The following is a 26,653-nucleotide window of genomic DNA, read 5'->3' as shown; positions in this document are numbered from 1 at the left end:
TGAACTTAGTACCTGATAGTATTTTGCATGTCTATGTTGTTGTAGATAAATGGCCCGTGCTGGTGTTCCATTGAATTTCAATATGTTCCTAGAGAAAGCTAAGTTGAAAGATGATGGTAGCAATTACACGGACTGGGTCTGTAACGTGAGGATTATCCTCATTGCTGCACAGAAGAATTACGTCCTGGAAGCACCGTTGGGTGACAAGCCTATTGCAGATGCTGCTGACGATGTTAAGAACGTCTGGCAAAGCAAAGCTGATGACTACTCTATAGTTCAGTGTGCCATGCTTTACGGCTTAGAACCGGGACTTCAACGATGTTTTGACCGTCATGGAGCATATGAGATGTTCCAGGAGTTGAAGTTAATATTTCAAGAAAATGCCGAATTGAGAGATATGAAGTCTCCAATACGTTCTACAACTGCAAAATGGAAGAGAATAGTTCTCTTAGTGAACATATAGTAAGGATGTCTGGGTACCACAACCACTTGACTTGGTTGGGAGTTAATCTTCCTGATGATAGTGTCATTGATAGAGTTCTTCAATCACTGCCACCAAGCTACAAGAGCTTCATGATGAACTATAATATGCAAGGGATGGATAAGACAATTCCCGAGCTCTTCGCAATGCTAAAGGCTGCGGAGGTAGAAATCAAGAAGGGGCATCAAGTGTTGATGGTCAACAAGACCACCAGTTTCAAGAAGAAGGGCAAAAGGAAGAAGGGGAACTTCAAGAAGAACAGCAAGCAAGTTGCTGCTCAAGTGAAGATGCCCATGTCTGGACGTAAGCCTGAGACTGAGTGCTTCTACTGTAAAGGGACTGGTCACTGGAAGCGGAACTGCCCCAAGTATTTGGCGGATAAGACGGATGGCAAAGTGAAAGGTATATTTGATATACATGTTATTGATGTGTACCTTACTAATGCTCGCAGTAGCGCCTGGGTATTTGATACTGGTTCTGTTGCTAATATTTGCAACTTGAAACAGGGGCTACGGATTAAGAGAAGATTGGCTAAGGACGAGGTGACGATGCGCATGGGAAATGGTTCCAAAGTCGATATGATCGCCGTCGGCAGGCTACCTCTACATCTACCTTCGGGATTAGTTTTAGACCTGAATAATTGTTATTTGGTGCCAGCGTTAATCATGAATATCATATCTGGATCTTGTTTGATGCGAGACAATTATTCATTTAAATCAGAGAATAATGGTTGTTCTATTTATAAGAGTAATATCTTTTATGGTCATGCACCCTTGATGAGTGGTCTATTTTTACTAAATCTTGATAGTAGTGATACACATATTCATAGTATTGAAGCCAAAAGATATAAGTTTAATAATGACAGTGCAACTTATTTGTGGCAGTGCCGTCTGGGTCATATTGGTGTAAAGCGCATGAAGAAACTCCGTGCTGATGGACTTTTGGAATCACTTGATGCTTGCGAACCATGCCTCATGGGCAAGATGACTAAGACTCCGTTCTCCGGAACAATGGAACGAGCAACAGACTTATTGGAAATAATACATACTGATGTATGCGGTCCGATGAGTGTTGATGCTCGTGGCGGGTATCGTTATTTTCTGACCTTCACAGATGATTTGAGCAGATATGGGTATATCTACTTGATGAAACATAAGTCTGAAACATTTGAAAAGTTCAAAGAATTTCAGAGTGAAGTGGAAAATCATCGTAACAAGAAAATAAAGTTTCTACGATCTGATCGTGGATGAGAATATTTGAGTTACGAGTTTGGTGTTCATTTGAAACAATGCAGAATAGTTTCATAACTCCCGCCACCTGGAACACCACAGCGTAATGGCGTGTACGACCGTCGTAACCGCACTTTATTAGATACGGTGCGATCTATGATGTCTCTTACTGATTTACCGCTATCATTTTGGGGTTATGCTTTAGAGACGGCTGCATTCACGTTAAATAGGGCACCATCAAAATCCGTTGAGACGACACCTTATGAACTGTGGTTTGGCAAGAAACCCAAGTTGTTGTTTCTTAAAGTTTGGGGCTGCGATGCTTATGTGAAAAAGCTTCAACCTGATAAGCTCGAACCCAAATCGGAGAAATGTGTCTTCATAGGATACCCAAAAGAGACTATTGGGTACACCTTCTATCACAGATCCGAAGGCAAGATATTCGTTGCTAAGAATGGATCCTTTCTAGAGAAGGGGTTTCTCTAGAAATAAGTGAGTGGGAGGAAAGTAGAAGTTTATGAGGTAATTGTACCTGCTCCCTTATTGGAAAGTAGTTCATCACAGAAATCAGTTCTAGTGATTCCTACACCAATTAGTGAAGAAGCTAATGATGATGACAATGAAACTTCTGATCAAGTTACTACCGAACCTCATAGATCAACCAGAGTAAGATCCGCACCAGAGTGGTACGGTAATCCTGTTCTGGAAGTCATGTTACTTGACCATGATGAACCTACGAATTATGAGGAAGCGCTGATGAGCCCCGATTCCGTAAATGGCTTGAGGCCATGAAATCCGAGATGGGATCCATGTATGAGAACAAAGTATGGACTTTGGTTGACTTGCCCGATGATCGGCAAGCCATAGAGAATAAAATGGATCTTCAAGAAGAAGACCAACGCTGACGGTAATGTTACTGTCTACAAAGCTTGACTTGTTGTGAAAGGTTTTCGACAAGTTCAAGGAGTTGACTATGATGAGACCTTCTCACCCGTAGCAATGCTTAAGTCTGTCTGAATCATGTTAGCAATTGCCGCATTTTATGATTATGAAATTTGGCAAATGGATGTCAAAACTGCATTCCTTAATGGATATCTTAAAGAAGAGTTGTATATGATGCAACCAGAAGGTTTTGTCGATCCAAAAGGTGCTAACAAAGTGTGTAAGCTCCATCGATCAATTTATGGACTGGTGCAAGCATCTCGGAGTTGGAATATACGCTTTGATAGTGTGATCAAAGCATATGGTTTTATACAGACTTTTGGAGAAGCCTGTATTTACAAGAAAGTGAGTGGGAGCTCTGTAGCATTTCTGATATTATATGTGGATGACATATTGTTAATCGGCATTGATACTGAATTTCTGAATAGCATAAAAGGATATTTGAATAAGAATTTTTCAATAAAATACCCCGGTGAAGCTGCTTATATATTGGGCATCAAGATCTATAGAGATAGATCAAGACGCTTAATTGGAATTTCACAAAGCACATACCTTGATAAAGTTTTGAAGAAGTTCAAAATGGATCAAGCAAAGAAAGGGTTCTTGCTTGTGTTACAAGGTGTGAAGTTGAGTCAGACTCAATGCCCGACCACTTCAGAAGATAGAGAGAAAATGAAAGTCATTTCGTATGATTCAGCCATAGGTTCTATCATGTATGCAATGTTGTGTACCAGACCTGATGTGTGCCTTGCTATTAGTTTAGCAGGGAGGTACCAAAGTAATCCAGGAGTGGATCACTGGACAGCGGTCAAGAACATCCTAAAATACCTGAAAAGGACTAAGGATATGTTTCTCGTTTATGGAGGTGGCAAAGAGCTCGTCGTAAAGGGTTACGTCGATGCAAGCTTTGACACTGATCCGGATGACTCTAAGTCACAAACCGGATACATATTTTTATTGAATGGTGAAGCTGTCAGTTGGTGCAGTTCCAAGCAGAGCTTCGTGGCGGGATCTACGTGCGAAGTGGAGTACATAGCTGCTTTGGAAGCAGCAAATGAAGGAGTTTGGATGAAGGAGTTCATATCCGATCTAGGTGTCATACCTAGTGCATCGGGTCCAATGCAAATCTTTTGTGACAATACTGGTGCAATTGCCTTGGCAAAGGAATCCAGATTTCACAAGAGAACCAAGCACATCAAGATATGCTTCAATTCCATCCACGAACAAGTCAAGGAGGGAGACATAGAGATTTGCAAGATACATACGGATCTGAATGTTGCAGCCCCGTTGACTAAGCCTCTCTCACGAGCAAAACATGATTAGCACCAAGACTCCATGGGTGTTAGAATCATTACGATGTAATCTAGATTATTGACTCTAGTGCAAGTGGGAGACTCAAGGAAATATGCCCTAGAGGCAATAATAAAGTTGTTATTTATATTTCCTTATATCATGATAAATGTATATTACTCATGCCAGAATTTTATTAACCGGAAACTTAGTACATGTGTGAATACATAGACAGAGTGTCCCTAGTATGCCTCACTGGAAAGCCAAGGCCGCGTAGGCAGTGCGAGCGGAAGAGGACCCGCTCGCCCTCCTCCGACGCCGGCGAGATTTCCTTCTTCGACGCGAGGCGGACCCTCACGAAGTCCTTGCCAGGCAGCCGTCGTGTCATGCGGAGGAAATCTATGTGATCATCGTGGACCTCCGAACCATCCCAAGTGCCGGAGTGCACCGCGGGGGGCGTGGCGGCGGAAGAAGAGCTCATCGGAAACGGATCACCGCAGCGCTCAGTGTGGCTTGGGGCGCGGCAGCGAGAGGAAGAAGAGGAGGAAGCAGTGAGGAGGAGGGGCGCGCGTGCTCTGCCGCCCCCTCCTCCCCCTACTTATAGACCAGTGGGCTGCGAAGCCGAGGGGGCGAGTGTGGGATTTACTGCGCCCACTACCCCATGCCCCCACGTTTATCGCGCAGTAACTCCGCGGGAATCTCAACCGTCCACCTCGGCCGCAGCGGATCCGCTCGTGTGCTGTGGCGTGGTAGTGGTGGGCCCCGCCTGTAGGCGTGTCCCGTCACGCGCATGGGTGGGCAGACTGGCCCGGCCGCTCGTCACCACGTGACAGGCCCGAAACGGGCGGCGGCCCGAAAGCTTAGCTAGCACGCCACTTGGATCCCGCCGAGGCGTTCGAAAATTTTGGACAAGTCAGATTGGGCGAGTCCGACTCCTGTCAGTCCACCCGACAGAAGTCGAACGAAGCTTCGCCTCAAGCACTCAGAGAAAGGAAACTGTTGAGGCTCCTCGACCAGTCGCCCACGGCGCCTCACCAGCTTCGGGTTCTACTATCGGAGTAATGGGCCACGGGTAGGCTAACCCGATGCCCATAACCTTTCAAGACATCGGGGCTGACCGCGCCCCTCAGGATGCCAAGGTAAAGAGTCGCCTTCTGGAAGCCGGCTGGAGAAATAGTCGGCTGCCCGTAGACGGCCGAGTCCAGAGGGCAAGGTCAAGACAAGCCGACTCCTGCCAGGTGGCTTCCAGAGAAGCCGGCTCCGAGGAGTCGGCCCGCGGCCCCTTCGAAAGCCCGTACCCACACCGAGGGGGATGGGACAGGGGATGGCTATAGTGCAGCCCATCCCCTCCCCTTCCTAGGGGCTGGCGTGGCCACAGTGCGCTGTGCCGACGAGGAGCCCCGCCCAGCGCGGCACTGTTGCCATGCCAGCCCTGGCATCATCACAGGCAGGCGGAGTCCTGCTCGCACGACAGCCTGTCTGTATGGCCCAAGGACGACGGGCCCCACCAGTCAGCAAGAGTCCAGAAGACGGCGAAGAGCCCTACCAATCGGACCCGATGGGAGTCGGCCCCTAGGAGTCGGCCTGCTCATCCCACAGCCCCCACACGCCCTTAACCAGACATGACGGGGAGTGGCTACAGTAATCGCCCGCCATGACAGCGGTGCTGTAGCCATGATCCTTCGACCAAGCCTGCATCATTAGAAGCGCGGCTACAGTGATCAGCCGCCGGCAAGACCCCCAAGCGGCGGGTATGGCCTGTCAGCTCCGTACCAGACCAGTCGGCGGGGCCCCCCAATCGGCGGGCCCCAGTAGTTGGCGGAGAAGTCGGTGGTCGAAGAGACTAACGGCTGGGCCTTCGCCCAGTCATATTACCCTTGTACCCCTAGGGGGTAGGCCTATATAAACCCCCCAGGGCACCCATGCAAAGGGTTCGGACCCATTAGAACTAGACCAGAGATATAGGAAGGAGAAAGCTAGCCTTGCCTTCTCCTACCTCCAGCATACAGCTCGAGGAGCACCCTTGTACTCACGTTGCCTTAGTGATCATGCGGAGACCCCGCAAAGCAGGACTAGGGGTGTTATCTCCTAGGAGAGCCCTGAACCTGGGTAAAGTACGCCGGCGTTCGTGTCTACGTCTAATCCCGTTTCTGGGCACCGGCGACGTTCTACTCGCTCCCACCATGATAAGACATCCTTTGGCATATGTCGCACCCAACCCCCAACATTTGGCGCCCACCGTGGGGCCAGGTGCACCATCATCCGGAGACCTGTTCTGGACGGGAACCCTTTTTCTCCCTGGCAAGCGCAGCCAGCCCGGCACGCCAGACGGAGTCTGTGCCGACGCGCTGCTTGGCACGGAAATCGCCTGCACAGCCAGTTGCCTCGCTGATCTTGTCAGCGAGGTCCGCCTCTCCGACGAGACCGCATCCGACGCGGGCACAGGCGGCCCCGAGAGCCTCCTCGCCGGCCTCCTTGACCAACTCCACGTCGCCAGCGAGCTTGCTGTGGACTTGGAGTCAGTAGGCTCCATCGACCCGATGCTGGTCGACTCCGACACCATGTCGCTCGACGCGTTCCCCACCAACGTGGTGGTCTACGACAAGCCACTCCCTCACGTGGAGAGCGGCGGAAGCACCATCATGGAGGTACTTTTCATCGGTCACAGCGAGCACTCCGACGGAGGTGCTCGCGACCCGCTTGATGCGGCACTACAAGACCTGACCGCACCCATTCCCGAAGACGCCGACACCGAGACACTGGAGGCGCGCTGCCTTCATCTTGTCGAAGGCGCCAAGAAGCTGGTCAGCATGAGACGCCTGTCGGAGGCCTATCAGCGCGAGATGGACCGCGCTGTGGGCGGCACGCCGGCTCCCACCGGGCCCAGCCGCCTTGGCATAGTCCAGCAGCGCGGTGTGGCCATTGCCAACCTGTTTGGGGCAGATCGCCCCATCTATGCCACGCCGGCGGAAAACATCCGAGCTTCCCAAGCGGCAGCAGGCGAGCTGAACAAGTTTGAGGGCGAGGAGAGTCGCTTGATGGCGGAGCGCGTTCAGCGGCTCCTCAACGCGGCTACCGAGAAGAACGAAGCCGGCTGCCACACCGACGCGCTGGGTTGGCAGAATGACGACCTGCATCCCTGCCGAGACCAAGGCGCAACATCTCGGACGCTGACCGGTGGTGTCCGTGGAAGAAAAGACAAGGAACCGGCTGCTAGCCGCAATCGGACTCGTATCACCATAGAGCGCGACCAAGACGGCCGTCCAAGAGCAGTGGAACGATGGGACGACTGTTCGCCTCCTCCCCCTCGCAGGAAAGGCGAGTCTCCCCACTGCCTGTTGACCACCCGACACTCGGTGACCGTCTTGACCGCCGAGAGGGAGTCGGAGAGAATGATGCCTACCACCGGATCGACCGTCTCCACCGATCCCTGGTGCTTGAAGAAGAAGATGAGTTGGGTCCACCGTGTTTCGGCCCCCGCATTCGGGACGAGCCTTTCCCCAAAGGGTTCACACTCCCAAGAGACACGCCCAAATACACTGGCCCTGTGAAGCTAGAAGATTGACTGGTTGACTACTCCACAGCCGTCAGCATAGCAAACGGAAACAAGCGTGTTGCCATGAAGTATGTTCCGCTCATGCTCCAGGGCACGACCCGGACTTGGCTAAACAGCTTTAAGCCCCGCAGCGTTGACAGTTGGGTCGACTTCACCGATGCCTTTGTCCGCAACTTCACCAGCACGTACAAGCGGCCTCTCAAACCGCGCCAGCTTTCCTTGTGCGTGCAAGGCCCCAACGAGTCAACTCGCGACTACCTCATGTGCTGGGATGAGCTCCGTAACTCCTGCGAGGGCGTGCACGAGGTGCAGGCCATCGAATACTTCACCGCCGGGTGCCGAGAGGGCACCCTCCTCAAGCACAAGCTCCTCAACAACAAGCCAGAGACCCTCGACGAGCTGCTGATCATAGCAGACAAATATGCCACGGCCGACTCCTCCATGAAGCCGGAAATCCAAGTTAGTGCGACTAGCAAAGTGGCTCCTGAGGCTCCTCGAACCCCGGCTGGAGACGCCAGTCAGCGCCAACAATAGAACGACCACAAGCGCAAGGCCACGCAGCCGACTTCGACCAGCCGGCAGGTGGCAACAGTCGAAGACCAGCAGCCGAAAGGGCCGCCTCCGCCCAAACGACAGAAGGGCGGCAAGCCCAACTGGTTGCCGGCTTTCTCATATGAGCAGACTTTGGATGCTCCCTGCAAATTCCATAGTGGTGCGAAGCCGTCCAACCACACCAGTCGAAAGTGCCACTGGCTCACCAAGATCGTCAAGGGAGACGTCCTCATGCCTCCCCCGCCTGCTGGGCAGCCGCCTCCTCCCCCGCCCCAGCAGCCGGCGGTCAGACTAGTCGGTGCAATACAAGACGAATACCCAGAAGAGCATGGAGCCTATGTCATCTTCACCAGTGTGGCCAATGATCGACGCAGCAGGCGGCTGCAGCAACAAGAAGTAAATGCGGTAGCATCAGAGACCCCAGAGTTCATGCATTGGTCTGAAAAGCCCATCAGCTGGAGCAGAGCTGACCACCCGGAGGTGATGCCTAAGCCCGGCTCCTATGCCCTGATTCTGGACGCCACCTTTGCCATGGACAAGCGAGCAACTCGCTTCTCCCGAGTCCTGATAGACGGCGGCAACAGCATTAACATCCTATACAAGGATACCATGGAGAAATTAGGAATCAGACAGAGGCAGCTTCAGCCCAGCCGGACAGTATTCCATGGCATAGTTCCTGGCCTTTCCTGCTCACCAATCGGCAAGATTCTGATAGACGTCCTCTTTGGAGACAAAGATCATTTCCACCGAGAATCAGTATGGTTTGAAGTGGTGGACCTTGAGAGCCCATACCATGCGTTACTTGGCCGGCCTGCCCTGGCCAAGTTCATGGTTGTCCCCCACTATGCCTACCTCAAGATGAAGATGCCGAGTTCCAAGGGGATTCTGACCATAGCCGGCGACTACAAGAAGTCGTCCACCTGCGCAGCAGAGCAGTCGATTGGCCGAGTCCCTCGTAATCGTAGCTGAGAAGCGGCTCCTTGACCAGGTTGTGGCGATGGCAAGCAAGCAGCCAGAGATGTCGCCCGATCCCAAGGAGTCAGAAGCTGAGGGCTCGTTCAAGCCGGCCAAAGAAAAAAAGAAGATACCCTTGGACCCGGAGCACCTGGAGAGGTACGCTATCATAGGTACAAACCTCGACAGCAAATAGGAAGGCGAGCTCGTCGATTTCCTCCATGAGAATCGGGACATCTTCGCATGGTCCCCCAAAGACATGCCAGGTGTCCCGACGGATTTCGAGAAGAGTCGTTAGAGAAGAAATTGCCCGGCTGCTGGCAGCCGGCTTCATCATGGAGGTGTTCTTTCCAGAGTGGTTGGCCAACCCGGTCCTTGTGCTGAAGAAGAACAAGCAGTGGCGTATGTGTATTGGTTACACCAGCCTCAACAAAGCATGCCCCAGGGACCCGTTTGCTTTACCAAGAATCGACCAAGTGATAGACTCCACAGCCGGATGCGAGCTGTTGAGTTTTTTGGATGCATATTCAGGATACCACCAGATCAAGTTGAACCCGTCCGACAGACTGAAGACCGCCTTCATCACGCCATTTTGAGCCTTATGCTACTTGACTATGACGTCGGCTTGAGGAATGTCGGCGCCACCTTTCAACGTTGCATGCAGAAGTGCCTCCTCAAGCAACTCGGCAGAAACGCCCATGTTTACATGGACGATGTGGTGGTGAAGACGGAGAAGCGTGGAACGCTGCTAGAAGACCTCAAGGAGACCTTTGAGAACTTGTGCCGATTTCAAATCAAGCTCAACCCCGAGAAATGCGTCTTCGGAGTACCAGCCGGCCAGCTTCTTGGCTTCCTGGTTTCCGGACGCGGCATAGAATGCAACCCTGTGAAGATCAAGGCCATTGAGAGGATGGAAGTATCCAGCCGACTGCTGGACGTATAGAAGTTCACCGGCTGTTTGGCATCCATCAGCCGATTCATCAGTCGGCTGGGCGAGAAGGCTCTCCCCCTATACCAACTCATGAAGAAGACCACATTTTTCGAGTGGAACCACAAGGATGACGAAGCTTTTCTCCAGTTGAAGAAGATGTTGACTACTCCACCTGTCCTGACGGCTCTGACTCCTAAGGAGCCCATGCTCCTATACATCGCCGCCACCAGCCGAGTGGTCAGCACAGTCATCGTGGTAGAGCGCAAGGAGGAAGGTAAAGCCCTACCAGTCCAAAGACCGGTATATTATTTGAGTGAAGTACTGTCAACATCCAAGCAAAACTACCCCCACTACCAGAAGATGTTCTACGGCATGCACTTTGCCGCCAAAAAATTGAAACCGTACTTTCAAGTGCATCCAGTCACTGTGGTCTGCATAGCTCCACTGGCCGAGATCATTGGAAGCCGAGATGCTTCGGGCCGAGTGGCCAAATGGGCCATAGATCTGGCCCCCTACACCATCTACTACCAGCCTCGCACTGCCATCAAGTCACAAGCGCTGGCCGACTTCCTCGTTGACTGGGCCGAGACCCAGTACTTGCCGCCAGCGCCCGACTCCACCCATTGGCGGATGCATTTTGACGGCTCCAAAATGCGCACCGGCTTGGGAGCCAGCATCGTCCTCGCCTCTCCCAAAGGCGACAAGCTCAAATATGCGCTGCAAATCCACTTTGCCGCCTCCGACAACATCGCCGAATACGAGGCACTCATTCACGAGCTCTGGCTTGCCAAAGAGCTCGGCATTCGACGGATCCTGTGCTATGGGGACTCCGACTTGGTGGTCCAGCAGTCGTTAGGCGACTGGGACGCCAAAGATGCAAACATGGCGAGCTACCGCTTCCTCGTACAACAACTCAGTGGATATTTTGAGGGATGCGAGTTTCTCCATGTGCCAAGAAACGACAATGACCAAGCAGATGCCCTGGCACGAATCGGCTCCACCCGTCAAGCAATAGCAACCGGCGTCGCCCTTCAGCGCCTTCTCAAACCGCCTGTCAAGCCATCACCAGAGTCAGATTCTATCTTCATGTCGGCTCCTCCTGAAGCAGTCGGATCCGACTTGAGAGCTCAATTAGCCGGCACGGGAGTTCTGACGGATGGCCCGGGGGTCGCAGCAGCCGCACCCGGCCTGGGGACTGCAGCGACTAGCCCCGGGACTTCAGAACTCGGCCCGAGGACTGCATCAATCGGCCCAGGGACTTCATCGACACAGCAAGCGGCTGCCGACTCCAACCCGCCGCCTCCCGGCCCAGCCGCCCTTATCCAAGTTGCAGTCCTGACAGTTGCAGAAGTCATAGTACCTTCATGGGCCCAGCCCATCCTCAATTTTTTGGTGAACAAAGAGCTACCAGCTGATGAGATCTCGGTCCGGCAAGTGCAACATCGGGCAGCAGCCTACACCATTGTCAACAGAGAGCTCGTGAGGCGCAATGTCACTGGTGTCTACTAGTGTTGCGTGGAGCCGGAGCAAGGCCAAGCGATTCTCAAAGACACCCATCAAGGCGAGTGTGGCCACCACGCGGCTTCAAGAGCACTCGTCGCCAAAGCCTTCTGCCATGGTTTCTTCTGGCAGACTGCTCTTGAAGACGCCAAGGAATTGGTCCAAAAATGCAAAGGGTGCCAGAAGTTTCGTTCCAAGCCACATCAGCCAGCTTCTGCACTCAGGACTATTCCCATTGCGTGGCCCTTTGCTGTCTGGGGCCTGGACATGGTGGGACCATTCAAAACAGCGCAAGGCGGCATGACCCATCTGCTTGTCGCGGTGGACAAGTTCACCAAGTGGATAGAGGCCAAACCAATCAAGAAGTTGAACGGTCTGACTGCTGTGACTTTCATCTCCGACATCACCATCAGATACGACATACCACACAGTATCATCACCGACAACAGCACAAACTTTGCCAAAGGCGCCTTGGCCCGTTTCTGCGCGACGCAGGGCATCAGACTGGACTTAGCATCTGTTGCCCATCCGTAGTCAAACGGACAGGTAGAGCGAGCAAACAGCCTCATCTTGTCCGGCATCAAGCCTCGACTGGTCGAGTCTCTGGAGCGTTCGGTCGGCTGTTGGCTCGACGAGCTGCCGGCCATCCTCTGGAGCCTTCGCACAACTCCAAACAAGTCAACCGGCTTCACGCCCTTCTTCCTCGTCTACAGTGCCGAAGCCATCATCCTAACGGACATAGAGTTCGACTCCCCTTGAGTCACCATGTACACCAAAGAGGAGGCAGAAGAAGCACGTCAAGACGGTGTCGATCTGCTGGAAGAGGGCCAACTATTGGCACTCAGTCGGTCCAGCATCTACCAGCAGAGCCTACACCGATATTATAACTGGAAGGTCAAGCCGAGATCTTTCCAAGAGGGAGACCTTGTGCTCTGGCTGATCCAGCGAACAGCCGGTCAGCACAAGCTCCCAGCGCCTTGGGAAGGCCCCTTCGTCATTAGCAAAGTGCTAGGCAACGACTCCTACTACCTGATCGACGCTCAGAAGCCTCGAGCATGCAAGAAGGACGACTCCGGCAAGGAGACGGAACGACCGTGGAACGCAAACCTCCTCCGAAGATTTTATAGTTAAAGTAGTATGTAGCATGCTACCTTTTGTATTAAGTACGAAGACTCCGGGTCCCCCGAGACGAGCTCGGGGACTGCCCTCTTTTATCTATATGATAAGAATTACACCCATAAGTATGTTAGTTTTTATGCCACTTGGCACCAGGTCCGACTAGTCGGCCCGGGGACTTGCCGCCTTGCACTACGAAATGCTTCCTGCAGCCGGACAAGTAATGTGTGGCACCTAAGCCGTCTCCTGCCAGAAGCCACAGCTCACAGAGCGATTGGATGGTGGGCAGGAGTAAGGTAGAAAGGGTGCCCATATGAAAAATGGCTAAGGACACAAGCATGGGCATAGTTTAAGCCGGCTTCCCGCCTCTTACGACCGACTGTTAAGCAGCCGACTCGCCATGTTCTACTTAACTTGCCAAAGAACTCTAAATGGCTAAGTACTTGCCTTCCCCAAAGAAGCTAAGTACTTGATCCAGCAACAGTCCGCAGAGCGGCTGTCTAACTGGCAAGACGGCAACCAAGGGAAGGCGACAAAGGAAAAAAGCCAAAGAGCAACAGGCAAGGAGAGATAGAACTTAGAATGTATTTACATAGCAAAGGCCTTTGGCCAATCTTCAAACAGAAGTTCAAGATACACCCCGGGGGTGGAATTATGCAACATTAACAAAGTTCATCGAGACCGATAAGCAGGTATAAACAAAGGTAAAGTGGCAGCCTAGGAAGTAGTAGGCGGGCTTGGTGGAATGGCGGAATCGACGGCGCCGACTGGTGGAGCGGCCGGCTGGGAAGTCTCCGCTTGGTCGCCTCCAGTGGTAGCCGGCTTGGTTGGGCGTGGCTCATTGTTGGAGGCGCGGTTGAGCTGAGGCTGGCCGTCCGCTCCGACCTCCGGCGCCTCCCCTTCACCTTCCTCCTGTGCCCCGCCTTCTTCCTCGCCACTAGAGTCGATCACCTCCGTTGAATCCTCGCCGTCAGCCGGATTCATCCCGAACCATTCTGGCGGCGCCTCGTCGCCATTCTCAGCCTGCTTCGGGACGAAGATGCTGGTGTCGGTGTACTCGGCGATCGACGCCGCGCACTTGACGAGGTCATCTTCCACGACCTCCAACTCCGCCTGAGCCTCTAGCCGGAACATGGCTAGCTGGGCTAGACTCAGCTTAGGGTACCACGCCTTGATGAACTCTAAGGCCCGGCGCGCTCCAGCCCGGGCCGAAGAGCCCTTCCAGGCCTCAAGGCGGCCAACTGCTACCTCCAGCCAGTCGGTAGTCCGACTTGGGGTGCGCGGTGCCTGCATGTCTGGCCACAGGGCGGCGATCGCCTGGGCGCCGACACGTTGAAGCCGGCGCAGCATCCGATGAGCCGGCCGAAGACGAGCCTCAATGCTTAGGATCTGCTTGTTAAGGGTTCGGGGGGAGTCAGCGGCGATCTTCGCGCCATCCGCCCTCCGCCCTTCACAATCAGCCTCGATGGCATGGTTGGCGGCATCCGAGTGGCCAGGGAAGAAGTCTGCCAGGACAGGAAGGCAAAGAGCCAAATTAGAGATTAGAAGCCGGCTCGACCAACAGCCGGCAGCTCAAAGAAGAAAAGTGAGGAGAGGCTCACCGTCGACGAGATCCTCGATCTCATGGAAGCCGGAGGACAGCATCGCCTCCTTGTCAGTCCAGGAGGAGCGCTCGGACGCGAATTCGGCAAGGAGGGCGGTCTCCTTGTCCTCCGCCTCTTTCTGGGACTTCTTGAGCAGCTCCTTCTGCTCCACCAGCTGCGTGACCAGCCGGTCGCGCTCCTCAGCCAGCTGGCTGCACTCCTCCTCCTTGGTGCGCAGGGCAGTGTTGGCCTCGCCCAACTGCTGCTGCAGGGCAGCGTTGGCCTCTGCAGAAGAAAGAGGAGAACAAGGTGTTAGTTACCAACAAGGAAGAAAAGTCGCCGAGGAGATCCGGCCCGACTGCTCAGTAGTCGGCCCGAATCGCGAAGACTACAGCCCGTGGGCGTGCCAGCGTGCCCCCTCGAAGAAAGAGTCACCAACAGAAAAAGAATAGTCGCCGGGGAGATCAGGCCCGACTGCTCGGCAATCAGCCCGAATCTCGGGGACTACAACCCGCGGGTGCGCCAACACGCCCCCGCAGAGAAGGAAGAAGACTCACTCCGGCTTTTCGACAAGTCGGTGGTCCGCTTGGCCAGCTCCTCGATGTTGGCGTTGAAGGTGGTCACGCGAAGATTGTGGTAGTCCTGTGACAAAATTTCCGACAAGTGTTAGTACTTGGAACTCGCCGATTAGAGTTTCGAGCCGCCTACTCAGCAATCGGCCCGAAACTCGGGGACTACACCTAGTGGGTGCGCTGGCGCGCCCCCACCGAGAGGAACAAAAAATGGAGACAAAGAAGAAGGGAACGTACCCGGATGGCTTCTTGCGATGCCAGATACGCCTTGGTGCAGTTCTTGATGGCATCGCCCTCGGCTCGGATCTTGGCTTGGACGTCTAGAAGCACCCGGTTCAATGGGCCCATCCCGCCTCCCCGCACCCACCCAGCGGGCGTGGCGCTCGTCGCCTCGGTGTCCGGGATCGTGGAGCTCGCGGCACCGACCTCCAGAGGGCGCGACACCGAAGCCGCCTTCGTGAGACGGCGACGCGTCGGCATGCTGACCTGGAGAACTAGGCCCGCCACCACCTCATCTTCAATCGGCGGCACCGGCGGGTCTGCCGGCTGCTCGCCTTGCGTGCTCCCAGATGGCGGCGGTGGCGGTACGATCACGTCGGCATGGCGGTGTCACCGCCATCCCTCTCCATGACCGGATTCTCGCCGCCGGCCTCCCCAGTCTGCGCCATGAACTCCAGAGGTGGCGACGCGGAGTTCAGAGGAATAACAAAAACCGACGACTGGCGGTGCGCGGCTTCTTCAGCTCGCTTCTTCACCGCGTCGGCGGCCTCGGCCTCCGCCAGTCTCTTCTTGGCGGCGGCCTCCGCCTTCTCAGCCTCTGCCTTCTTTAGGCGGGAGGCTTCCTGCTCTTCACACACCTCTCGTGCATTCCACTCTGTCGCCTCCCGGAGGTCGGCTGCAGGGTCAATCCGCCGAGTGGTGGCGGAAGTCTCCACCAACCCCATGATGGAGGCGGCAGTGACCTTGTCAAGAGAGAGGGGAGCCCTGGACCCAAGGGCGACAAGCAAACAAACTCAGACAAGATCAACAAAAGAAAAAATGAAAGCACAAGAAAGGTAGCACTTACGCGGAGACCAGCAGCGGCTTCTTCACTTCCTTGCGGAAGCGGTGGGCCTTTGCGGCCGCCCCGTCCCGCTTGGTCGCCGCAGCCGAGCCCTTAGGCTTCTTCGGCCGGCTGCCAAACATGCTCGGCGCGGCCCTGCGCTTCATCGCGCCGCCTTGGGTGTCCAGCGCGGCAGAAGAGCTCGTGCCGGGCTAGCTGGCTCCTGGCTAGTGGCGTGGGGCGACCTCCTCCGCGTCATCATCAAGCCAGTCCTCGAAACTGGCCCCGAGCCTCGGGCCGCCCACTTCGCCGCTTCCTCCCTGGGCGTCGTCCTCCAAGGCCACCACCCCCAAGTCGGGGTCATCGATGTCGCTCTCCGTCCGGTCAGGGAGGAATTCGTGGGCCGGCCCCATGGTGCTGGATGCCGGATGGAGGAGGGGGTTCTGACCAAAGCCGATTGGTCAGATTGGACAAGACGGACTCGGCGGCAAAGGAGTCAAAGAAAAAGGAAAAGAAACAACTCACCATGGGTGGAGGGTTGGCGCGTGAATATGGCTCCTTGCCGAACTGCCACTCTCCCGTGAGCTCGCAGTTTGCAAGGTAGTTCACCATATGGGCTACCTCCGCGTGAGGCATCTTCTTGGTGCACAGACGACTCGGGTCCCGATGCCCGCTCATCTGGCAAATCATGTGGGGCGACTTTGGAGTGGGAGCACTTGGCACACCACGAAGGCGACCAGCAAATCCGGCCCGGTCAGGCCCTCCGACTGTGTCAGCACTCGGAGTCGTGCGATGGCGCCGGCTCCTGCAGGCGTCAGCGTCCTGGCCCGATACGACCAGTTGGGCTGCCTCCCAGCCGGCAGGCCGGCCACGTAGGTCGGCAGATTAACCTAGCCGCCCTCCGCGAAGACGCTCTTCACGTAGAAGTATGACCGCTAACACATCTTCACCGACTTTATCAGCCGGATGGGGGGAAACGGGTTGTTGGCCCCCGACCTCCGCACGGCGATGAACGCGCCGCATTGAGCCGGCATGCCTGCGGCTTAGGTGCCGAGCTTGGAGTAGAAGAACTCCCCCCCAGAGCTCAATGGTGGGGAGGACGCCGAGGAAGCCTTCGCACAACGTGACGAAGGCGGACATCAGCACCACCGTGTTGGGGGTGAGGTGGTGCGGCTGGAGACCGTAGAATTCGAGAAAGGCGCGGAAGAAACCACTCGCCGGAAGGCCAAGGCCGCGTAGGCAGTGCGAGCGGAAGACGACCCGCTCGCCCTCCTCCGGCGCCGGCGATATTTCCTTCTTCGACGCCAGGCGGACCCTCACGAAGTCCTTGCCAGGCAGCCGCCGTGTCATGCGGAGGAAATCTATGTGATCATCGTGGACCTCCGAACCGTCCCAGGTGCCGGAGTGCACCGCGGGGGGCGTGGCGGCGGAAGAAGAGCTCATCGGAAACGGATCACCGCGGCGCTCAGTGTGGCTTGGGGCACGGCAGCGAGAGGAAGAAGAGGAGGAAGCAGTGAGGAGGAGGGGCGCGCGTGCTCTGCTGCCCCCTCCTCCCCCTACTTATAGACCAGTGGGCTGCGAAGCCGAGGGGGCAGGTGTGGGATTTACTGCGCCCACTACCACATGCCCCCCACGTTTATCGCGTAGAGTTACTGCGCGCAGTAACTCCGTGGGAATCTCAACCGTCCACCTCGGCCGCAGCGGATCCGCTCGTGTGCTGTGGCGTGGTAGTGGTGGGCCCCGCCTGTAGGCGTGTCCCGTCACGCGCGTGGGTGGGCAGACTGGCCCTGCCGCTCGTCGCCATGTGACAGGCCCGAAACGGGCGGCGGCCCGGAAGCTTAGCTAGCACGCCACTTGGATCCCGCCGAGGCGTTCGAAAATTTTGGACAAGTCAGATTGGGCGAGTCCGACTCCTGTCAGTCCGCCCGACAGAAGTCGAACGAAGCTTCGCCTCAAGCACTCGAAGAAAGGAAACTGCTGAGGCTCCTCGACCAGTCGCCCGCGGCGCCTCACCAGCTTCGGGTTCTACTATTGGAGTAATGGGCCACGGGTAGGCTAACCCGACGCCCATAACCTTTCAAGACATTGGGGCTGACCGCGCCCCTCAGGATGCCAAGGTAAAGAGTCGCCTTCTAGAAGCCGGCTGGAGAAATAGTCGGCTGCCCATAGACGGTCGAGTCCAGAAGGCGAGGTCAAGACAAGCCGACTCCTGCCAGGCGGCTTCCAGAGAAGCCGGCTCCGAGGAGTCGGCCCGCAGCCCCTTCGAAAGCCCGTACCCACACCGAGGGGGATGGGACAGGGGATGGCTATAGTGCAGCCCATCCCCTCCCCTTCCTAGGGGCTGGCGCGGCCACAGTGCACTGTGCCGATGAGAAGCCCCGCCCGGCGTGGCACTGTTGCCATGCCAGCCCTGACATCATCACAGGCAGGCGGAGTCCTGCTCCCACAACGGCCTGTCTGTACGGCCCAAGGATGACGGGCCCCACCAGTCAACGAGAGTCCAGAAGACGACGAAGAGCCCTACCAATCGGACCCGATGGAAGTCGGCCCCTAGGAGTCGGCCTGCTCATCCCACGGGCCCCACGCGCCCTTAACCAGACATGACGGGGAGTGGCTACAGTAATCGCCCGCCATGACGGCGGTGCTGTAGCCATGATCCTTCGACCAAGCCTGCGCCATTAGAAGCGCGGCTACAGTGATCAGTCACCGACAAGACCCCCATGCGGCGAGTACGGCCTGTCGGCTCCGTACCAGACCAGTCGGCGGGCCCCCCAATCGGTGGGCCCCAGCAGTCGGCGGAGTAGTCGGCGGCCAAAGAGATTGATGGCTGGGCCTGTGCCCAGTCATATTACCCTTGTACCCCTGGGGGTGGGCCTATATAAACCCCCCAGGGCACCCATGCAAAGGGTTTGGACCCATTAGAACTAGACCAGAGATATAGGAAGGAGAAAGCTAGCCTTGCCTTCTCCTACCTCCAGCATACAGCTCGAGGAGCACCCTTGTACTCACTTTGCCTTAGTGATCATGCGGAGACCCCGCGAAGCAGGACTAGGGGTGTTATCTCGTAGGAGAGCCCCGAACCTGGGTAAAGTACACCGGCGTTCGTGTCTACGCCTAATCCCGCTTCTGGGCACCGGCGACGTTCTACTCACTCCCACCATGATAAGCCATCCTTTGGCATATGTCGCACCCAACCCCCGACAAAACGTCACAACGTAACTAGGTGAGTATAAAGATGCTCTATAGGTGTCTCCGTTGGTGTTTGTTGAGTTGGCTTAGATCAAGATTAGGATTTGTCACTCCGTGTATCGGAGAGGTATCTCTAGGCCCTCTCGGTAATGCACATCACTATAAGCCATGCAAGCAATGTGACTAATGAGTTAGTTGCGGGATGATGCATTACGGAATGATTAAAGAGACTTGCCGGTAACGAGATTGAACTAGGTATTGAGGTACCGACGATCGAATCTCGGGCAAGTAACATACTGATGACAAAGGGAACAACGTATGTTGTTATGCGGTTTGACCGATAAAGATCTTCGTAGAATATGTAGGAACCAACATGAGCATCCAGGTTCCACTATTGGTTATCGACCGGAAGTGAATCTCGGTCATGTCTACATAGTTCTCAAACCCATAGGGTCCGCACGATTAACGTTCGATGACGATCGGTATTAAGAGTTTATGTGTTTTGATGTACCGAAGGTAGTTCGGAGTCCCAGATGTGATTACGGACGTGACGAGGAGTCTCAAAATGGTCGAGACATAAAGATGATATATTGGAAGGATATGTTTGGACACCAAAATGGTTTCGGATAAGTTCGAGCAATAACCGGAGTACCGGGGGTTAGCGGAACCCCCTCGGGAGTCAATGGGCCATGGTGGGAGAGAGAAGGAAGCGACCAAGTGGGGGGGGGGGCTCCCCCCAAGCCCAATCCAAATTGGGGAGGGGGCAGCCCCCCTTTCCTTCTCCTTTTCCTTATTCTCCTACTCCAACTAGGGAAGGGGGGGGGACCTACTCCTACTAGGAGTAGGAATCCCCCTTGGGGCGTGCCATACAGAGGGCCGGCCCTCCCCTCCTCCACTCCTTTATATACGGGGAGGGGGGCACCCCATAGACACATAAGTTCATTGTTTAGCCATGTGCGCTGCCCCCCTCCACAGATTTCCACCTCGGTCATATCATTGTAGTGCTTAGTCGAAGCCCTGCGTCGGTAACTTCATCATCACCGTCATCACACCGTCGTGCTGATGAAACTCTCCCTCGGCCTCAGCTGGATCAAGAGTACGAGGGACGTCACCAAGCTGAACGTGTGCAGATCGCGGAGCTGCCGTCCGTTCAGTACTTGATCGGTTGGATTGCGAAGACGTTCGACTACATCAACCGCGTTACTTACGGCTTCCACTTTCGGTGTACAAGGGTACGTGGACACACTCTCCCCTCTCGTTGTTATGCATCACCTAGATAGATCTTGCGTGTGTGTAGGAATTTTTTTCGAATATTGTGTTCCCCAATAGTGGCATCCGAGCGAGGTCTATGTGTAGATATTATATGCATGAGTAGAACACAAACGAGAAGAAGTTTGACTACATCAACCACGTTGTCAAACGCTTCCGCTTTCGGTCTACGAGGGTACGTGGACACACTCTCCCCTCTCATTGCTATGCATCACCTAGATGGATCTTGCGTGTGCATATGAATTTTTTTTGAAATACTGCGTTCCCCAACAGGTGGGGGGGGGGGGGCAATGGCCCCTTGGCATGCACATAGCTCCGCCACCACACCATACTATTGCAGATTCTGGGTCAACATCAGCATACCTGGTGGATAAAGTTGTCGATTCAATTTTTTACTGTAGTCTATAGACATTTCATCTTTTCATTACTACAATGAGCAATAAAAGGATGGCTAAAATTACAAAAATATTATTTGATGCTACTATCCTTTCAATTCCTTGTAGACTGCTTCAGCGGCCTCTCAATAGGTATGTCCGACCATTAGGAATGGTGTCCACTGTTTTATAACATCTAGCAAGTCTTTTTCTTTCTCTATGAGAATGAAATTAACAACTCTTAGTTATGATGGAGCAAACCGAATTACTTATACATGACTTTTCTTCACCACTACTAGTGTTCACTTGTAATTTCTATCGGTGACACTGTATTTTGCGAGTGTTGTGGTGATGCAACTGAAACCCCCTAATTATTTGCTTTTATATGTATGTCTTAAGGCCCTTTTGTGTTGTGCTAGCAGCTTAGAAGTTTGTAGATGTACACCTAGTTGATTGTTTCTTAACTTGTTTAAAATGATACAATAATATAGGGTGCACAATTAACATACTACATTGTCTGGCAAAAAGGTAAGCAACTCGTTATACTAGGAGGTTAGTCAAATTAGAAATTACCTCTAACTATAAGATTGATATGTTGTTCCATCCTGGATATCATATCCGAAATTAAGTTCATGAATAGACCTAAGGCTTGAATTTTTTTGCTAACATTTTTTTCTGATAGAAACTATTTTTATGTATAAAATCGTGTCCATGACATGGAGAGCATGGACTTTTGCTAGGTGGATTATGGACCATGAGTTCTTTTTTTCATTATTAGTTTGATAGCAAGTTGTTTGTTTTTGCATCCCGGTAATTGATTAATAATTATATGTTTATTATTAGGCTCTCATCAGGCTAATATCACAACATCATCTTGAAGGAAATATGCCCTAGAGGCAATAATAAAGTTGTTATTTATATTTCCTTATATCATGATAAATGTTTATTATTCATGCTATAATTGTATTAACCGGAAACTTAGTACATGTGTGAATACATAGACACAGTGTCCCTAGTATGCCTCTACTAGACTAGCTCGTTAATCAAAGATGGTTAAGTTTCCTAACCATGGACATGTGTTGTCATTTGATGAACGGGGTCACATCATTAGAGAATGATGTGATGGACAAGACCCACCCATTAGCTTAGCATAATGATCGTTTAGTTTTACTGCTATTGCTTTCATCATGACTTATACATGTTCTTCTGACTATGATATTATGCAACTCCCAAATACCGGAGGAACACCTTGTGTGCTATCAAATGTCACAACGTAACTGGGTGATTATAAAGATGCTCTACAAATGTCTCCTATGGTGTTTGTTGAGTTGGCATAGATCGAGATTAGGATTTGTCACTCCATGTATCGGAGAGGTATCTCTAGGCCCTCATGGTAATGCACATCACTATAAGCCTGGCAAGCAATGTGACTAATGAGTTATTTATGGGAAGATGCATCATGAAATGAGTAAAGAGACTTGCCGGTAACGAGATTGAACTAGGTATGAAGATACCGACGACCGAATCTCGGGCAAGTAACACATCGATGACAAAGGGAACAACGTATGTTGTTATGCGGTTTGACTGATAAAGATCTTTGTCGAATATGTAGGAACCAATATGAGCATCCGGGTTCCGCTATTGGTTATTGACCGAAGATGTGTCTCGGTCATGTCTACATAGTTCTCGAACCCGTAGGGTCCGCACGCTTAACGTTCGATGACGATTTATATTGTGAGTTATGTGATTTGATGACGAAAGTTTGTTCGGAGTCCCCGATGAGATCACAGACATGACGATGAGTCTTGAAATGGTCGAGAGGTAAAGATCGATATATTGGAAGGTTATATTCGGACACCAGAATGGTTCTGAAATGTTTCGGGTATTTTTCCGAGTATCAGGAGGTTACTGGAACTCCCCGGGGAAGTAGTGGGCCTTAATGGGCTTTAGTGGAAAGGAGACAAGGGCCTCAAGGGGTGGCCACCTCCCCCCATGGCTGGTCCGAATTGGACCAGGAGGGGGCGGCGACCTCTGAGGGAGTCCTGGACTAAGGGATCCTTGGGCGGCCGCCCTGTTGGACATGGGCCGGACTATTGGGCCATGAAGATACAATATAGAAGACTTTTCTCCTGTGTCCGGATAGGACTCTCCTTTACGTAGATGGCAAGCTAGGTAGCCGTATGTACTATTTCCTTTCTATGTAACTGACTTTGTACAACCCTAGTTCCCTCCGGTGTCTATATAAATCGGAGGGTTTCGTCCATAGGGACGATCACAATCAGATAGGCTAGACTTCTAGGGTTTTAGCCATTACGATCTCGTGGTAGATCAACTCTTGTAGCCCCATACTCATTAATATTAATCTAGCAGGACATAGGGTTTTACCTCCATTGAGAGGGCCCGAACCTGGGTAAACATTGTGTTCCCTGTCTCCTGTTACCATCAACCTCAGACGCACAATTCGGGACCCCCTACCTGAGATCTGCCGGTTTTGACACCGACATTGATGCTTTCATTGAGAGTTCCACTGTGACGTCGAAGTCAGGGTTGATGGCCCACCTCATGATCAAGAACAACATCACCGCCGATGGAGCCCTGGCCTCAGGCCAAACCCTCCGGTTGGGCGGCTTTATCATGACCGCCCGTTCGGCCGGTGAGCCGACGATGACTTCTCGGGTCATCAAAAATCACCTCTGAATTGACTCCAAATACTCCAAACAAATGGGTCCAACGGAATTATCGTCCTTGAAAGAACTCCTGGATCGCATTGCGGCCTTGGGGGTCGCTACAGACTACGGTCGGATTGGGCTTAAACCCGATCAGAGAGAAATCAAATCTCCATCAATCACCCATCAGATAGCGGTAGTGGAGGAGCAAAACAACAAATATCCCTCTATACTGAGGAAGAACTATGTTCGTAGCTCCGAGCTCATAGAGCCGGATACCTGTCCATGGAATGACATGCCTTGTCCTCTGAACTTCGAATCATATGGTAGACCTGAAAAATCGGTCGATCTCCCGGAGCCCGAACTATTCAGCTCAGAAATTTCTGAAACTCCGGATCTCAAATTGGGTCAGGGTTCAGACTTAAATCCACCCACCCACCCAGATATACACGATCTCACATACCTACGGCAATAGTCTCAGGAAACAGTCCATCACTTTTGGGCCAGATTCCTCCTTGTCAAGAACAAGATCAAGGATTGCTGCGATGAAGACGCGATCTAAATATTCCACAGTAATTGTACGGACGAAGGAATCCTCAACGCTATCAACCACCGTCATGTATTACACTTCACTGACTTGTCAACCATAGTACAGAAGTACTGCGCAATGGAAAGCGCCTGGAACACTCAGGCAGCTCGTTGGGATCCGCCAGCTCCCACTCAACCTTCCGTCCAGACAAAAAGGATGCACCCTCACGGGGCGCCCGACACAGCAGTAAAGAAATCCAAACCCATTACGGGGCGCGGAACCGTTCTAGAGGGATGGCTCAATAGGCCGTGCAAAATACACACAATACCAGATACCACACCTACCCACAGCCTTAGAGCATGTTGGATACTCCGGCAAGTGGCCAAGAGTGGCGAGGATATCCTCACCAAAAATACCTCGGAACAACTCCCCCTGGAACATGACGACCACAGAGTATTGACGGTCTTCGAGACTTCCACTTCAAACAATCGGCGCAAAAGGGCACTCCGCAACCTCGCCGAAGTCTGTCAAGTTGCAACAATAAATCCTTGGAACGACATGGCCATAACTTTCAATGCCAGTGACGAACCAAAAATCCGGTCAGTCCGGGCACTAGCCGCCTTGGTCCTCAACCAAATTGTGGACGGCTTTCGGCTCACCAAGGTACTCATGGACGGCGGCAGCGGATTAAACCTCATCTACGAGGATACACTCAGTAAAATGGAAATAGATAGGAGCCGTATCAAGCAAGGTAGCACGACCTTCCAAGGAATTATTCCTAGTTGGGAGGCACAATGCGCGGGAAAAATCACACTTGACTTGGTATTCAGCACGCCGGAGAACTATCGGTCTGAAGAGATAACCTTCCAAGTGTCCCCTTTCAATAGTGGATACCATGCCCTGTTGGGGCGAGATGCATTCACACGCTTTCAAGCCATACCTCATTACGGGTATATGAAGCTCAAAATGCTCAGGCCCAACGGTATTATCACTCTCGCTAGTGATCCGGATATAGCCCTTCGCGCCGAAAACAAAATAGCCTCACTAGCCCTTGAGGCACTCTCTGAGGCCCTTGCAGCCGAAGAGTTAACTGCGCTACGCCCAACGGTGGATAGGGACGACGTAATCCTCAACAAGCACTCCAAATCCACCTCCTTCAAGCCAGCAGATGAAATAGTCAAATTTCAAGTCCACCCGACGGACCCAAAGAAGACAGCCTCCATCGGTGCACAACTGGACCCAATGGTGGACGCCGCACTACGAGCATTCCTACGCGAGAATTGGGACATATTCTCCTGGCACCCTTCTGATATGCCAGGAATCCCACGCAGGTTGGCTGAGCACAGCCTCAATATATTGAAGGGATACAAGCCAGTTAAGCAAACACTGCGGTGCTTTTCCGAACCCAAACGACAAGCTATGGGGGAGGAGCTAGCCAAGCTAATTGAGGCCGGATTCATCAGAGAAATAAAACATCCGGACTGGCTTGCAAGCCTGGTAATGGTGCCAAAGAAGGATAAATCCTGGCGCTTGTGTGTCGATTTCAAAGACCTCAACAAAGCTTGCCCTAAGGATCCATTCCCCCTCCCCCGCGTCGATCAAATTATTGATGCCACTGCAGGACACGACTCACTATGTTTCCTCGACGCGTATTCTGGATACCATCAAATTAAAATGAAGGAATCCGACCAAGCCGCAACAACATTTATTACCCCATACGGGCCTTTCTGCTTCAACACTATGCCCTTTGGGCTCAAAAACGCCGGTGCCACCTACGAACGCATGATTCAAACATGCCTCGAGAAACAAATCGGCAAGACAGTTGAAGCATATGTGGACGATGTCGTCATCAAGACTAAGTGCGCCGAGTCATCAATAGATGACTTATGTCTCACATTCGACAATCTCCGGACATATGACATTAAGCTCAATTTGGAAAAAATGTGTTTTTGGCATCCCCTCTGGAAAACTACTGGGCTATTGTTTCCAGTAGAGGAATCGAGGCAAATCCAGCCAAAATCCGAGCTTTATCACAACTGGCTACACCAACAGACCTTAAACATGCCCAAAAACTAGCTGGATGCGTGGCAGCTTTAAGCCGCTTTACCTCCAGACTAGGAGAAAAAGCATTGCCACTTTACCGGCTTCTCTGATGCACCGATCACTTTGAGTGGACAGATGCAGCAACAACCGGATTGGAAGAGATAAAGGCTCTTTTAGCAAGCAACCCAATCCTAGCCGCGCCAAGCGTCAGTGAACCAATGTTATTATACATATCTGCAACACACCAGGTGGTGAGTGCAGTACTCGTCGTCGAACGAGAGGAGGGCGGACACAAATTCCCGCTCCAGAAGCCGGTATACTATGTATCCATTGTCCTAACTCCATGCAAATCCCGATACTCTCATTATCAAAAGATAGCATACGCGGTCTTCATGGCATCCCGGAAGCTACGACACTATTTCCAAGAGTGCTCGATCATGGTGGCTTCCAAAGTTCCACTGAACGACATAATAAACAATCGCGACGCCACGGGCCGGATTGCCAAGTGGGACATTGAGCTCCTCCCATTTGATATAACATATAAGCCACGCTAGGCCATCAAATCCCATGTACTGGCAGACTTCGTCGCCGAATGGACAGAAGCCAAACTCCCTAAAGAGTACGACACATATTCCAACTGGGTCATGCACTTCGATGGTTCCAAAATGCTAGCGGGCTTAGGGACGGGCGTTGTCTTAACACCCCCCACTGGAGATACAATTCATTACGTACTCCAAATATTATATACATGCTCCAACAATGCAGCCGAATACAAGGCCTTATTGCATGGTCTTCGGATGGCTGTCTCCATGGGCATACAACACCTGGAAATGCG

Source organism: Triticum aestivum, chromosome 2A (assembly GCF_018294505.1).
Source record: "Triticum aestivum cultivar Chinese Spring chromosome 2A, IWGSC CS RefSeq v2.1, whole genome shotgun sequence".
Taxonomy (NCBI): Eukaryota; Viridiplantae; Streptophyta; class Magnoliopsida; order Poales; family Poaceae; genus Triticum; species Triticum aestivum.
Note: the sequence above shows the minus strand (reverse complement) of the source record.